Source organism: Mesoplodon bidens (genome assembly GCF_964165515.1).
Source record: "Mesoplodon bidens genome assembly, chromosome: 14".
Taxonomy (NCBI): Eukaryota; Metazoa; Chordata; class Mammalia; order Artiodactyla; family Ziphiidae; genus Mesoplodon; species Mesoplodon bidens.
In genome coordinates, this window is record NC_138170.1 from 16,860,450 (window position 1) to 16,875,208 (window position 14,759).

General features: G+C 42.4%; 1 protein-coding gene across 7 annotated transcripts in view; it reads left to right on the forward strand.

Annotated features, from left to right (window-relative positions):
- The window catches only part of LOC308627892 (zinc finger protein 227-like), a 140,491-nt gene that overhangs the window by 77,411 nt on the left and 48,321 nt on the right, over nucleotides 1–14,759 (forward strand). The gene's annotated exons all lie outside the window — the stretch shown is intronic.

Here is a 14,759-nt window from a genome sequence, read left to right on the forward strand (position 1 = left end):
TGGCAATCTCTATATCTTCTTTGGAGAAATGTCTATTTAGGCCTTCTGCCCATTTTTGGATTGGGTTCTTTGTTTTTTGGATATTGAGTTGCATGAGATGCTTGTGAATTTTGGAGATTGATCCTTTGTCAGTTGCTTCGTTTGCAAATATTTTCTCCCATTCTGAGGGTGGTCTTTTCATCTAGTTTAGGGTTTCTTTTGATGTGCAAAAGCTTTTACGTTTCATTAGGTCCCTTTTGTTTATTTTTATTTCCATTTCTCTAGGAGGTGGGTCAAAAAGGATCTTGCTGTGATTTATGTTATAGGCTGTTCTGCCTATGTTTTCCTTGAAGAGTTTTACAGTGTCTGGCTGTATATTTAGGTCATTAATCCATTTTGACTTTATTTTTCGTATGGTGTTAGGGAGTGTTCTAATTTCATTCTTTAACATTGTAGCTGTCCAGTTTTCTCAGCACCACTTATAGAAGAGGCTCTCTTTTTTCCATTGTGTATTCTTGCCTCCTTTATCAAAAACAAGGTGACCATATGTGCGTGGCTTTATCTCCGGGCTTTCTGTCCTGTTCCACTGATCTATATCTCTGTTTTTGTGCCAGTACCATACTGTCTTGATTACTGTAGCTTTGTAGTATAGTATGAAGTCTGGGAGCCTGATTCCTCCAGCTCGTTTTTCTTTCTCAACATTGCTTTGGCTATTCAGGGTCTTTTGTGTTTCCGTACAAATTGTGAAAATTTTTGTTCTAGTTCTGTGAAAAATGCCATTGCTAGCTTGATGGGAATTGCACTGAATCTGTAGATTGCTTTGGGTCGTATAGTCATTTTCACAATGTTGATTCTTCCAATCCAAGAACATGGTATTCCTCTCCATCTATCTGAATCATCTTTAATTTCTTTCATCAGTGTCTTACACTTTTCTGCATACAGGTCTTTTGTCTCCTTAGGTAGGTTTATTCCTAGGTATTTTATTCTTTTTGTTGCAATGGTAAATGGGAGTGTTTCCTTCATTTCTCTTTCAGATTTTTCATCATTCGTGTACAGGAATGCAAGAGGTTTCTGCCCATTTTGTATCCTGCTACTTTACCAAATTCATTGATTAGCTCTAGTAGTTTTCTGGTAGCATCTTTAGGATTCTCTATGTAAAGTAGCATGTCATCTGCAAACAGTGACAGCTTTACTTCTTTTCCAATTTGGATTCCTTTCATTTCTTTTTCTCCTCTGATTGCTGCGGCTAAAACTTCCAAAACTATGTTGAATAATAGTGGTGAGAGTGGACAACCTTGTCTTGTTCCTGATCTTAGAGGAAAGGGTTTCAGTTTCTCACCATTGAGAACGATGTTAGCTATGGGTTTGTCATACATGGCCTTTATTATATTGAGGTAAGTTCCCTCTATGCCTAGTTTCTGGATGCTTTTTATCATAAATGGGTGTTGAATTTTGTCAAAAGCTTTTTCTGCATCTCTTGAGATGATCATATTGTTTTACTCCTTCAATTTGTTAATATGGTTTATCACAATGATTGATGTGCGTATATTGAAGAATCCTTGCATCCTGGGATAAACCCCACTTGATCGTGGTGTATGATCCTTTTAATGTGCTGCTGGATTCTGTTTGCTAGTATTTTGTTGAGGATTTTTTCATCTCTGTTCATCAATGATATTGGCCTGTAGTTTTCTATCAATGTGACATATTTGTCTGGTTTTGGTATCAGGGTGATGGTGGCCTTGTAGAATGAGTTTGGAAGTGTTGCTCCTTCTGCTACATTTTGGGAGAGCTTGAGAAGGAGACGTGTTAGCTCTTCTCTAAATGTTTGATAGAATTTGCCTGTGAAGCCATCTGGTCCTGGGCTTTTGTTTCTTGGAAGATTTTTAATCACAGTCTCAATTTCAGCACTTGTGATTGGTCTGTTTATATTTTCTATTCCTTCCTGGTTCGGTCTCGGAAGGTTATGCTTTTCTAATAATTTGTCCATTTCTTCCAGGTTGTCCATTTTATTGGCATAGAGTTGCTTGTAGTCATCTCTCATGATCCTTTGTATTTCTGCAGTGTCAGTTGTTACTTCTCCTTCTTCATTTCTAACTGTTGATTTGCATCTTCTCCCTTTTTTTCCTGATGAGTCTGACTAATGGTTTATCAATTTTGCTTCTCTTCTCAAAGAACCAGCTTTGAGTTTTATTGATCTTTGCTACTGTTTCCTTCACTTCTTTTTTGTTTATTTCTGATGTGATCTTAATGATTTCTTTCCTTTTGCTAACTTTGGGTCTTTTTTGTTTTTCTTTCTCTAATTGCTTTAGGTGTAAGGTTAGGTTGTTTATTTGAGATTTTTCCTGTTTCTTGAGGTAGGATTGTATTGCTATAAACTTCCCTCTTAGAACTGCAGTTGCTGCATCCCATAGGTTTTGGGTCATCATGTTTTCATTTCACATAACTGATGTGTCTTAGATGCTTAACATGAAAACAAATATTCTAAAATCAGCAGTGTCCTTTTGCTTTTTGTATCACTTCTATATTATATCATTATTTAAACAATACTGTAGCCAATTAATGTGCGTAGGGAAAAATGAATCGACCATAAAGAAAGCTTAAGTTTTTCTATTATTTAATATCTTTTCATAGAAGGCAACTTGACAACTATTTTCTCTCAAGAAAATGACTTCCTATGGGTTCTCCCAGAATCAAACCCAGTCATAAACATTCCAGTTCAAATAGTTAATATGAGAAATGGAAGAAACTCCAATAGGAAAGTGAGATACGGAAGAGAAGGCAAGCATTAAGTACTGTGTTATAGCCAGGTAATAGTGTGGAAAAGTGGAGGTAATCCACAGAGAAACTCTGGGAAACACAAGCTTCCAACTTGAAGGGCCAGGGAGCTGGGGCATTTAGATACCCACTCCCATCAGTCCTTGGTTGAGGACTGCTGCTGGGAAGCTATTAATTCCCCTCACTTCCTTCCTGCCATCTACACAGGCAGAGCAGACTTCAACAGCTTCAGAAGTTCCTGGGCTGGAAAATGCCAAATAATGGCAATTGAAAGTTTGCCACATGCACAAAATGGTAGGGTCTAAGAAATATAGGAGGGACATTGAACAAATTGCCAATAGCAGGCAACTGGCAAATGCAAATTCAGAGGGCTTCACAAGTCATCTTAGCAATTAGAATAGATAATAAGAAACCTCTCTCAACAAGAGCCTGAGATGCACTATTCTTAGCATTTGAATAATGAGTGCTGGTTTCCATTTATTAAACAGTTCTTATGTGCCAGGTACTGTACCAATGGCCCAACGTCCATGATCTCATTTAATGCCCACAACAATCTTATTAGTACATCACCAGTTTATAGATGAGGAAGCTGGACTCAGAGGCATTAAGTAATTTACTGAAGTAACAGACACCAGCCCAGGTCTCTCAGTTGCCAAAATATTTTCTCTTTCTGCCTCCCACTGTTTTCAGTGTCCCTAGATGGACAGATATATATTTTCTTTAGCTTGAGTATGTCATTAGCTCTGGAAATTCTATCTAAAAAACGTCACAGTCCGCCCCTTTCAGAGAAAGACCTGTGTCTTCATATCTTTGAAATTCCAGCCTGTGTACCAAACATGGAGAGACTTCCCACCTGGTGCCCCTGTCATCTCTGCCGCGTGGACTTTTACGAGAGGCTCTCACTTGGTGCTCTGCACCTGCCCCATGGTGGTTAGCACTTTCAAAGAGCTGCAGGCTCCAGGAATCACAAAACCATCTCTGCTTCTATGTCCTTTCCCACCTGATTTCCATTTGCTCTGCCTGGTCATGATGGGAAGTTTCTTTTTTTGTAGCATCATTCCAGTCTGACTTTTCTTTCACCTCTTCACAGTCCACATTCCATCAAGTGGCAATTTTATTCTACGATCACCAGTTAGAACTTTCAAATAGATTTTCAAAGAATATCTGACTGTTAGAACTTCAAATAGCTCAAATATAACCATTTTCTTCAATAAACCTAAATTCTAATCTCTTTTAAATAGTATTTTGAGCAAAATAATAATTCATACTCACTTGTATTAGTCCCTTTTCACTCCTGCGTCTCCCAGTCATTCTTAAAACCTTCAAACTTTAAGTCCTCTAACGCTACCACAGCACACTTTTAATTACTGGTATCAAAAGAAAGGGACTATCATAGGGGAAAAGCCTTCTATGTTATTTTACCAGCTTAATTTCTACACCAAAGCTTTCAAGTAATCAACAGAAAGAAGAAATGCGAATCCAAATAAGCCACAAACTAGGAAGACAGTCCAAGAATGAACAATGAAGGTCAAATCCAAGTACAACAAACCCCATGGAGAATACTGATGTTTTGCTGCAGTGACATTTCATGGTTAATTGGTGGTTTGTTAAAGATTACATTTCCAAGATCAAAAAGAATAATGATAAAACACACTCAGAAATGGAAAGCAAGGGCTCTATAAACAGTAGCTGTTTGGAAATTATAAATGGTACTAAATGACTAATGAGGAAGATAGAGAGCTTACCAATTCTCAGGGAATTTTGTAACTTTCAAACCACAGACTGTTGTGGGCAGGATTTGATCAAAGGTCGCTAGAGTACACTTTCATCCTCATGAGGTTGGGGTCAGGAAGAGGAGAAGGTAAAGAGGACCAGGAGCTATAAGGCTGTGACTTGGAAAGGCCTTTTGCAGTCATCTACTTCCAGCATCCTGCCCCAGAATTCCTCAAATTCCATGTTTTCCCATAAGCTGTTATTTCCATCCAGGTGTTACATGTACCAGACCCCTTTTCTACAGCAATGGCCCTTTCAGGTCTTGAGGGAATTTAAAATAATACAAAGAAAAATCTGCCTTGCAGAATCTTAAGAGATTTCACTGATTTCACATTGCTCTTAATGGAACGAAGGCATGGCATCATCTGCCTAGCCTCATATAAAAAAGGAGGAAAAAACCAAAAAACATTCATTGCCCCATTGAATCTGGTGCCCTACATAGTCCCATGTGTGACACTGGTCCCACACAGAAAAATTTGAGCTTACTGTCCACGCTGATGCTCAGTTAAACCCACCCTATACACAGTCACCTAAGTGGCTTTTCTAGGACACAGTCTGATGGAGGCACTCCTCTGCCTTCACCTTCAATGAATCCCCATTGATTACAGAACAAAGTCTAAATGACAGAGCCATGGCTCTCGTTCCAGCCATATCTCCTATCAAACCCCTTTCTCAGAGTTCATGCCCCAGCCATGCTGAAGAACATACAATATTCTCTTTATCTTAAGGATTTTGTACAGAGTGGTCCCTCTGCCTGAAACTTCCTTCCTTCCTTCCATCTTTGCCTGGGAAGGTCCTGGAAAATTGCTACTCACCCTGCTGATCTCCACTATCACTTTGTTCAAGAAGTCCCTCTGGGTCTCCCATTCCCTACCTCCACAACTGGACTTAGTTAAATTTACCCTCCTGTTTACACCCACAAACACCTACTTCCTCTATCAAATGACTTATTTCCTATGTTGTAATTACCTACTTCTTTATCAGTCTCTCTGACTGAACTATACACTCCTTAAAGACCGAGAAGTTGTTTCCTTCACTATCGTATCACAAAACCTAACAGACTAACTGACACATGATAGTAACTCAGGAAATACGTGTTGGATGAATGAATGAATGAATGAATGAACGAATGAACAACACACTAACCAGCTGTATGAGCTCAATCTCTAGTCCATCCCTCTGTCTCTTACCTGCAACCTAAAACAATCCCAGTACTTCTGGTTGTCTTCCTTGGTCCTGGAGCATTTGTGAAATTGCAACATCATTCCCATGCCAGACAACTCCACTTCCAATAATTTGTTGTCCTTGTCTATAGTAACACCAGTTACCTAAATTTGGCCCATCTACTCCAACCACATCCCAAATCCTCTGAGCCAGGTGCAGCAGCTTCCTTTCACAATGCTAGGAACCACCACAAAACAGATGATAATCCCTTTGCACATTTCAAGGAGCAGCACCAAGGGAACAGTACCTGGGAAAGGCCATTGACAGCTCAGACTATCCAGGGCATTTCTAGAACCTCGGCACTGCTCTCGCTCTAGGAATGAAGGTCCAAAAAGCATGTCAGAGAATGTTCATAATTGTAAACAAGCTCCACCTTTGAAACACAATCTACATAGAACCAAATATACAAGCCTGCACAATGGATGAAGCCAACCTCTCCTCCATGACTGCCCTTCTGACAACCTTATTGTCTCCTCAACCATAAAAGGTGAACTTCAAACTCACGACCTTGCCTTGTCACCAGAAACATCCAAGCTTGGATCAGTCTTTCCAAGACCAGATATTTGCTCTGTGAGCTACTAGAGACTTGTCACATACACAGAAGTAGAACAGGATTATTTCTATCTACCTGGGGACCTGGAGTCTTTCACATTGCTCCTGTTAAAACTCTCACAACAGCAAAACTTTACCTACAAAGGGTTCAAGCTATGACACTCCCAATTTCCACAAACCTCATCTCTTGTGAGTCAAATGCAGCCAATTCCAGGAATTGGAGACATGGTTGTGAGGATGAAACTGACTTTGGGGCTCCCCTTGGATATGGTCTTCCAGACTTACCAAAAGGCCATTAAGAGGAAGGTTTACCCCACCTCAGGGAAACCCGAGGCAGTACTTGCAGTCAAGGGCTGGCCATGGCTTCTGAGCTACATCCAAAAAGAATTTCATACTGTACCTGGATCTGCTGGAGCCATTTCTGACTGTCCGAGAGCCAGCATGTACCGTTCCTGAAGTGCCTCCATTGTGGATCATCAGTAGGGCTGTCACCTTTACTAAATAAAAATACAGGATACCCAGTTAAACTTGAACTTCCCATGAATAGTAAGTCATCACTTTTAGTATAAGTAGATCCTATGTAGTATTTGGGGCATACTTATCTTAAAAATGTACTCGTTGTTTTTCTGACATTCACATTTAACTGAACAGCCTATATTTTACCTGTCAACCCTACTCATCAGAAATGATGGAGGCTTATAGAGATCCAAGAGATGCCTCAGAGCATCCTCAGCTTTGATTTCTATGTCCTGGACAGTGAGCCCGAGCTTCCCACTCCCATTAATTGCCTGGAATGGCATATATTCTCCATTTTAGAGTCTTTTCTACATGTCATTGTAATTATCTTCCTTATTTTAAAGAGATGTATATTTTTTTCCAAACTTAATGGCTCATCCAAAAGTATTTGGAAGTTCATTCGACAAGGGAAAAAACAACATGATTCTGACAAGCGAAGGAAACCACCTGGTGCTTACTAAAGAAGTATTAGGGAGATTGAAAAAGCCAAACTTAATAAGCAATTCTCTCCAAGGGTATTTTCAGAGCTTGATACCCTCCCACACCCTGAAAATATTATTACATCAAGAATGTAGAACCTGCTAACCAAATGTAAGGCTCCCATATGATTCTATCAAACTGAGGATGCTTCTTCACTAAGCAGTGAGCACACATGCTGCCCCAGGGACCTTGGCAGTTGCAACACAGAGCTCTTCCCTTTGGAATGGAAACAGCAAGTTTTCCTGTGGTCTTCACACTGGCCCCCAAAATACTACACTCCCAATACTTGTCAACTTTAAGTATTTTTCTACATATCTCCATTTTTCTGTTACTATTTGGACTACATCCTAGACTTGACACTACATAAATTGCATTCAAGAAGCTATTTTTAAAAGTTGGTAGGAAACCTTAAATCTATAGCTTGCAGTCCCTGCCTTACTTTCATCCAGGTGCATAAGGGTTTTCAAAAGTAGTCAGGTTAGTTACCCCGTATCACAGTCCCACGCTTGTGTCACAGATATGAAAATGGAACATGATATTTAAGGTTTTAGTTGCCAAATCATCAAGCTTCCCAGACAGAGGCAATAGAGCAAAATGATTACAGAGGCATGGATTTTGATTTGCTCCAGTGTCTAGGGCAAGTCACTTGGCCTCTGTATTTATTTGTACTTATCTGCACTTATCTGTCACTTGGGGGTTATAATTGTACCTAGTCCATGGGTATGTTGTACAAATTAACTGTAAAGTAGTTAGAAGAAACCGACACAGAGTAAGCACTCCACAGACATTGGCTATTAGCTATTGGAAATATTTCTCCATGAAACAGATGACTTTATCAGTGGATGACTCGGTGGGAGACAGTAAATCACAGAATCACAGCATGTTGAAAGTGACCTAGTTCACACTCTTATGTGAAAAAAAGAAAAGTGTGCATGTGTAGAAAATGTCTCAAAGTTTACATAACAAATAGTTCATCATGTTAACTTGGAGGATTAGAATAAATCAGGAAAGGAGGAAAGAATAACTTGAGTGTAATTCAATTTCTACATCATTTGTGTTTCTACACTGAGACTCTGAATACACTGGAGGTGCAAATTTTTTTTAACGTGGCGGGATAAAGGTTCTCAAGTTTTCCTGATACATCCGTATTATTATTTCAGAATTGCTGGCATTTCTTGCCATCTTCGGATCTACACCCATTTGAGTCAGGGGGCCATTCTGGATGGAGGAGATAATAGAGCAGAAGTGAAGTGAGAAAAAAGGAGAGAAAAGATTTTCTCTTTTCTCTTCAAAGAGGAAAGGTCTTTGGAATGGGAACAACTCACAACCAAACTTTGGGGAAAGGATGTGATGGAAAATGAGATAAACATCCTACCCCTGTGATGAGAAGGATTCCCTGGGCTGGATGGAGGGAGGTCACAGGTGGCTGGACAAGGAAACCAACTAGGGAGAAACACACACAAGTGCAGAGCAAACACCCTGAGGCCACTCAGCCGGACTCCATGCAAACATGTGTCCAGCAGCCAGCCCTTCACCTGTGGCTCCCCAGCAAGACAGGTACCTCGGGGGTGCCAACTCATTCTGAGTCCATTATGCCTGGCCATTCATAAACCGCTGAGTAAACTGTCAATGTTTATGAGGAAATTGGGGAAGGAGATTGAAAGGTTACTTAAACGGAAAAAAAAAGAAGTTCAGGAAGGCAGGATGGTAGAGAGACAAGAAAAAGACCTTAAAAGATAGAAAGGATTTGCCAAAGAAGAGAAAGAAAAAGAAATGATTCCGAATGGCTTAACCTGCAGCTAGGAAGTTAAGGAAGATTATTGATGGGTGAAGACTATGGAATAAAGTGAATAAAAGTTTTCAGAAGTTGCTGAGACTATGGTAAGAAGCATGATTATCCAATTATGAATTGGCTGCAATGGCATTCTAGGGGGACACTAGGAAGGGGAAGCAAATGTTCCTGAGATGACAGTGGCAGGTGGAAAGTTGTTTCAGGGGAAGAGCAGTCTTGCAGAGGGTGTGTCAGAGGAGGGCAAGTGTGAGCAAGCAAGGAAATACTAAGTGTATACGGTTCCTTCACTGAGTGCACCCAGCCCCGTGGTCAGCCTTGAGAACAAGCAGGACTTCAGGTACTGGAGCTACATTTCAGTCATCAAGACTTGAGAAGACACCCTTAACTCAGGTCTTCTCTTCAAACTCCATCTTTCCTTCTTGACCTTCATTTGGCCTCTTCCCTTACCCTCAAGCTGTGGACTGAGGCCACAGAGCAAGATGGGTCACTAGTGTCCTCCATCCCCTGGCGACTGTGGTTCACATCAGTGGAGTACCAAAGGCAATAACCAAGTAACAGACACAAGAGTGTATGAAGAAGAAGAGATTCTGATAAGGCTTTCTGTGACAGTGTGGGCCAAGTCGGCTCTATATGGCTGGTATCACCTGAATTATGAGCAGCCTTGGGGGAGAAGTTCTCAGAAGGCAGAGCCTGGCTCTCTAGAGGCTCTGCGTGCTCACAGCCCACTCCAAGACCTCAGTTACACCTTCGGCCCCCAATATCTCTCCCTCTGCCTGCTCAGAGTTTTTGAAGGCTTCTTTCCTCCACATTTCTCTTGAGCGGTGGAGGAGGAAGATGAGCTTCAGGCCAGCTCAGACTCCCCTGGGATCCCAGCAGGATGCCTATCATTAACCTCCCACCTTCTAGGAAGCTCCTAAGATCTTCACATTTGGGGCAGTTTTCATTTCAGCTGTGCTTCAAATTGCTGGCTGGAGACGGCCTGTTGGAAGGTGGCTAAAAGCAAGTAGCAATCCTTCGGGCAGCCTGGCCCTTCTCGACTGTCAGACATCTTCAGGGATATTCTAGGAAATGTTGTTTGTTCTAGAGAAGGGAGGGAAACAATCCAATTGTCCAATAATGCTTGAATGGAAAATAAATGATGCTATATGCATGTGATGAAATAATATCAAGCAGTCAAAAATCAAAGACCTAGATCTATATGGATTCACGTGGATAAATCTTGAAAACATAATATTGATTGAAAGAAAATAAGATCAAGAATGTTAGATTGTGATAACAGGTATGTAAGTATTTAAATATTTAAATCAATTCAACATATTGCTTCTATATATATAGATGCAAGAAAATAAACTTTATCCAAAGAACACATTATTTACATTTCATATGCTCATTTATCTAGGAGACCCAAAAGAACCCACAGATAAACTAGCAGGAACTAATAAGACGGTTCAACAAGGCACACACATACAAGATCAATAAATTTTAAAAGTCAATCAGGCTCCTCTACACTGGCGATAACAAATTAGAAACTGTAAAAGAAAATAAGAAAAAAAGAAGATCTAAAAATTGTCACAAGAGCCATATAAATTATTTAGAGCTAAGCATACGTAGAAGGCAATATAACTAACAAACTGAGTACGAACAGTTAAACTCCACCCAACCCAAGGTTAGGAAAAGACTGTTGTTACTTTATGAGAACAGACCCTCTTCTTAAGTGGCAGATCAGTAAGTGAGAGTGAATCAAAGAAACACAGCATTTGAAAAGTCAGCTAGTCCAAGCCTCTTGATCGCACATACAGAAGCTGAAGCCCAGATAGGTTGAGTTACTTGGTAAAGGGCCCAACGTCCTGACTCAAGGACTAGCATTTTTCACTCATTCGTAAGACACAATCAAATGCAGTACCTTGGAAAGAGATGGGAAAAAAATGAAGAAATCAATTATATAGTTCCTCATCTTTAAGTACAGAAATAGCTGTGACAAAATTACACGTATTGAGGGAAAATTGAAGTGCAGAGTTTAAAATGTCAATAATCCACAGGGAAACTGGAGACCACTGAAAATATTCATATTAAATCTCTCTAGAAAAGACATTAAAAGATGTCCAGGGCCTCCCTGGTGGCGCAGTGGTTGAGAGTCCGCCTGCCGATGCAGGGGATACGGGTTCGTGCCCCGGTCTGGGAGGATCCCATATGCCGCGGAGCGGCTGGGCCCGTGAGCCATGGCCGCTGGGCCTGCGCGTCCGGAGCCTGTGCTCCGCAACGGGAGAGGCCACAGCAGTGAGAGTCCCGCATACCGCAAAAAGAAAAAAAAAAAAAAAAAAAAAGATGTCCACTCAAAATGTGAATTTTATAATACACATGGTATGATACAATTTATAATAGATATGGTATGAACCTTTCCCTTTCACGGGAAAGGTTCAGCTGGGAGAAAGGAAATGTTCTTGAAAATGGGGCCTGTGCTATTGCAGACACTGTGCTCAACCTAGGTCCACGGAATGCTCTGATGTCATCACTGAGGTCACAGAATTCCACTGTGCGCCTGGCAACCTTGCAAACATAACAGCCCTGGTGAGCACTAGGCAGTACTGCTGGTTCACTAAGTGGTACAAGTCTTTCAGCCATTTAGGAGACTTGACTATTTTTATTTGTATTGAATCATTTCAACGGATTGCCCAAGACCCAACAAGGGCCAACCTGTAGGGAAGAGGAGGAGTTGGACATCTCTTGAGGCATCTTCTAAGGGAGACTTCTAGTTGGTACCATGAAACGGCGACAAAAGAGGAAACATCTGGAAAATGAAGAGTCCCAGGAAACTGCCGAGAACGGAGGAGGTATGTGGGGGGCAACTTGCTGGGGCACATGGGTTTCTGCCAAACTAAACCTTCTCTAGGATGGGGGGGACTGAGAACGTGTCACCTGTGAAGCAGGGAGCGAGAGACCTTGTCTCACTGACGCTGCCGTATCCATCCGGAGGGTCCCTGTGGTGTGAGACGGCACAGAACGGCCAGATGCCCCCTGGGAGATGGGAGGTCAGCTCCGCTGGTCTGAGGACTCTCTCCTGGGGCTGCCGGGCCTGGAGCTTTGTCGGACTCATAGCAGGCTGCATCCTGCTTGCACAGACCTAGAGATGCAGCTTTTCTCAGTCCCCGATTTCTCTCTTATTCTCTTGGATCTTTCCCTGGGGTCATGAGGTGGGGGATGTGAAGGATGCAAGGATGCTGAGAGAGACCCATGAGTTGCTTGGCCTCTTTTACCAAAGTGGAAAGAGAAGCCCCATGAGTTGAAGGCTCTGTTGAAAAGTATCTTGACAAGTGGAATGCAGTTCGAAAGAAGATTGTTTGTCTAGGGATGGTGTCATATTGAAAGCAAGGAGGTTTTATTCCTTCAACAGGAAGAATTGCCCAAAGGAGATCAAGGGAAAGGAAGGGTTTTCCAGAGACTGAGACCACGTGGGCGGGAGCGAGAAATGTCCTCAGGGTCCTGCAGGGAGCTCTGAGAGCCACGGGCCACAGGGTGCCTGCGTGCATTAAATGTAGGCGAGTAGCTTGCCCTGGGAGAGGCGTGGTCACCCCAGAGTTCCAGCTAGACGTCTCTGCCCCAGATTAGAACCCAGTAGCTCCTACCAGGCCCAGGACCCTGGAGACTGTAGGGTGGGCCCTGCCAATGGAGGTCTAGACAGCAGGCAGATTTTCAGGCAGTGGCTGGGACAGGCTGGGGAAGGCAATGACTGCCCCTGACCATTCAGAATATTTTGCTCTATGTTCCTGTGTGTGTGTGTGTGACTGTGTGTGCGTGTGTGTGCGTGGTAGTGCAGAGATGAGCAGGATGAATGGGGGTAGAGTGCTTATCAGGTATAAAGTCTGCGTGGTAAAGTTCTTGTCACCCTGCCTGGACCTGGCTGACATTCAGTGTACGTAAGAGTGTATACAGAATTCTTGTTAGGGGTGTTTTATGAGACAGTAACTCATACACCCATGTACACTCTGATACAGCAAAAATATCACACACCCCACATATAACTTCCTTAGTAAACCACACACAGCACATGGAGGTATATACACGCATCCCTCCTATACTACGTTCTCATACAACCCATCTGTACCACAATCCTGTCCTCCAACACCAAACGCTGGAGATGAGATATGCATATAGACACACACACTATATATATAGGACACACAAACACACACTATATATATATATGTATCTCCTCAACTCTCGCACAAACACAGCTAACTTCAGCCATCGCTAAATACCTCTATAAGAACCAGTCACGTGTCATACACACCACACTTATAACACATTCTTGAGTAATGCCAGACCCGCTTTGTACAAACCACAGTAAACCACAGTGTCACTAACCCATGTCAGGGTTGCCAGAGAAAATATGGGCTATCCAGTTCAATTTGAATTCCAGATAAACAACAAGTAATTTTTCAGTATCAGTATGTCCCAAATATGGTATGGGCCATACTTACACTAAAAGTAAGTAAGACCAAATACTGCATGGGAATACTTACACTAAAAAATTATTCTGGGTTTATCTGAAACTGAAATTTAACTGGGTGCTCTGTATTTTTCTTTGCTTAGTTTGGTAACCCTTATATACTTACCACCAGCTCAGGTATTATATATTTATTGTATTTTGGTTTAGTCTGTGTCTTCCACTACTAGAATGTGCAGCATTACCAGATACTAGAACAATGGAAGAGTGCCAGATACACAGGAGTAGCTGCTTACTGAATCTTGGTGAACGAATGAATGAACACACACCATAAATACAAGCCAAACCATGTAATGAGGAAAAGTTACATGTCCCAAAATTCCTGACTTGTGAACAGAAACCATGCACACAAAGGCCACAGACACAGATAAGACACATCTGCACCGTGCTCCCCATGCCAACCCCACACTTACCACAGACTTAACTGATACACATCACTCACTCACTCTTCCCACATACTCACAGTCACCACCGAGGCCTACATTTCCAACAAGACAGTGACAGAGTAAGTACTGATTGGAATTAAATACTGGAGGATCCACTGGGAACCACACTCTCAACTGTGTGTATTCACTGCACCTGACACGTGTCACACACTCAGTAAATATTTGTGGACAGAGGACTGATGAACCCACCCTGAGCCTTTCATTCCTCCCTCAGGAATCTCGAAGTCACAAGAGGATCCCCCTCACCTTCGATCCACTGTGGTGGCCCAAGGCTGCAGCCCAGGGCCAGGGGAGGTCTCCTCTGCCCCTAAACACTTCTCCTGTGCTTCTTCTCCGCGCAAGCTCATGTACGCCGGTAAGGGCGCGGGGCTCCTCAGGTGAGGGGGTGCTTGGCTGTGAGGCAGGAGGCACACAGATCCCAGGGAGGCTGAGAGGAAACCCAGGGTCATCAGAGGTGATGAGGGCTCTGTGGAGGAGCCTGGGCGGGATGGCTGAGCTGTTACGAGGGCGTGTATCCCAGCTGAGTCAGGGGTGGGGGGCGGGTGTGAATCCTGGTACTACCATGGTGGGGAAGTCAAGGAGCAGGGGCCGGAAAGGTCTGGACTTGAGGTGGAGGGAAGAGGGACCAGATTAAGCATCTTCAGAGAAAAATGTAGGGTTTCTCTTTGCCTTTGCTTCCAGAGAAGGACAGAGTTCTGCATCATACACCTCCAGCCTG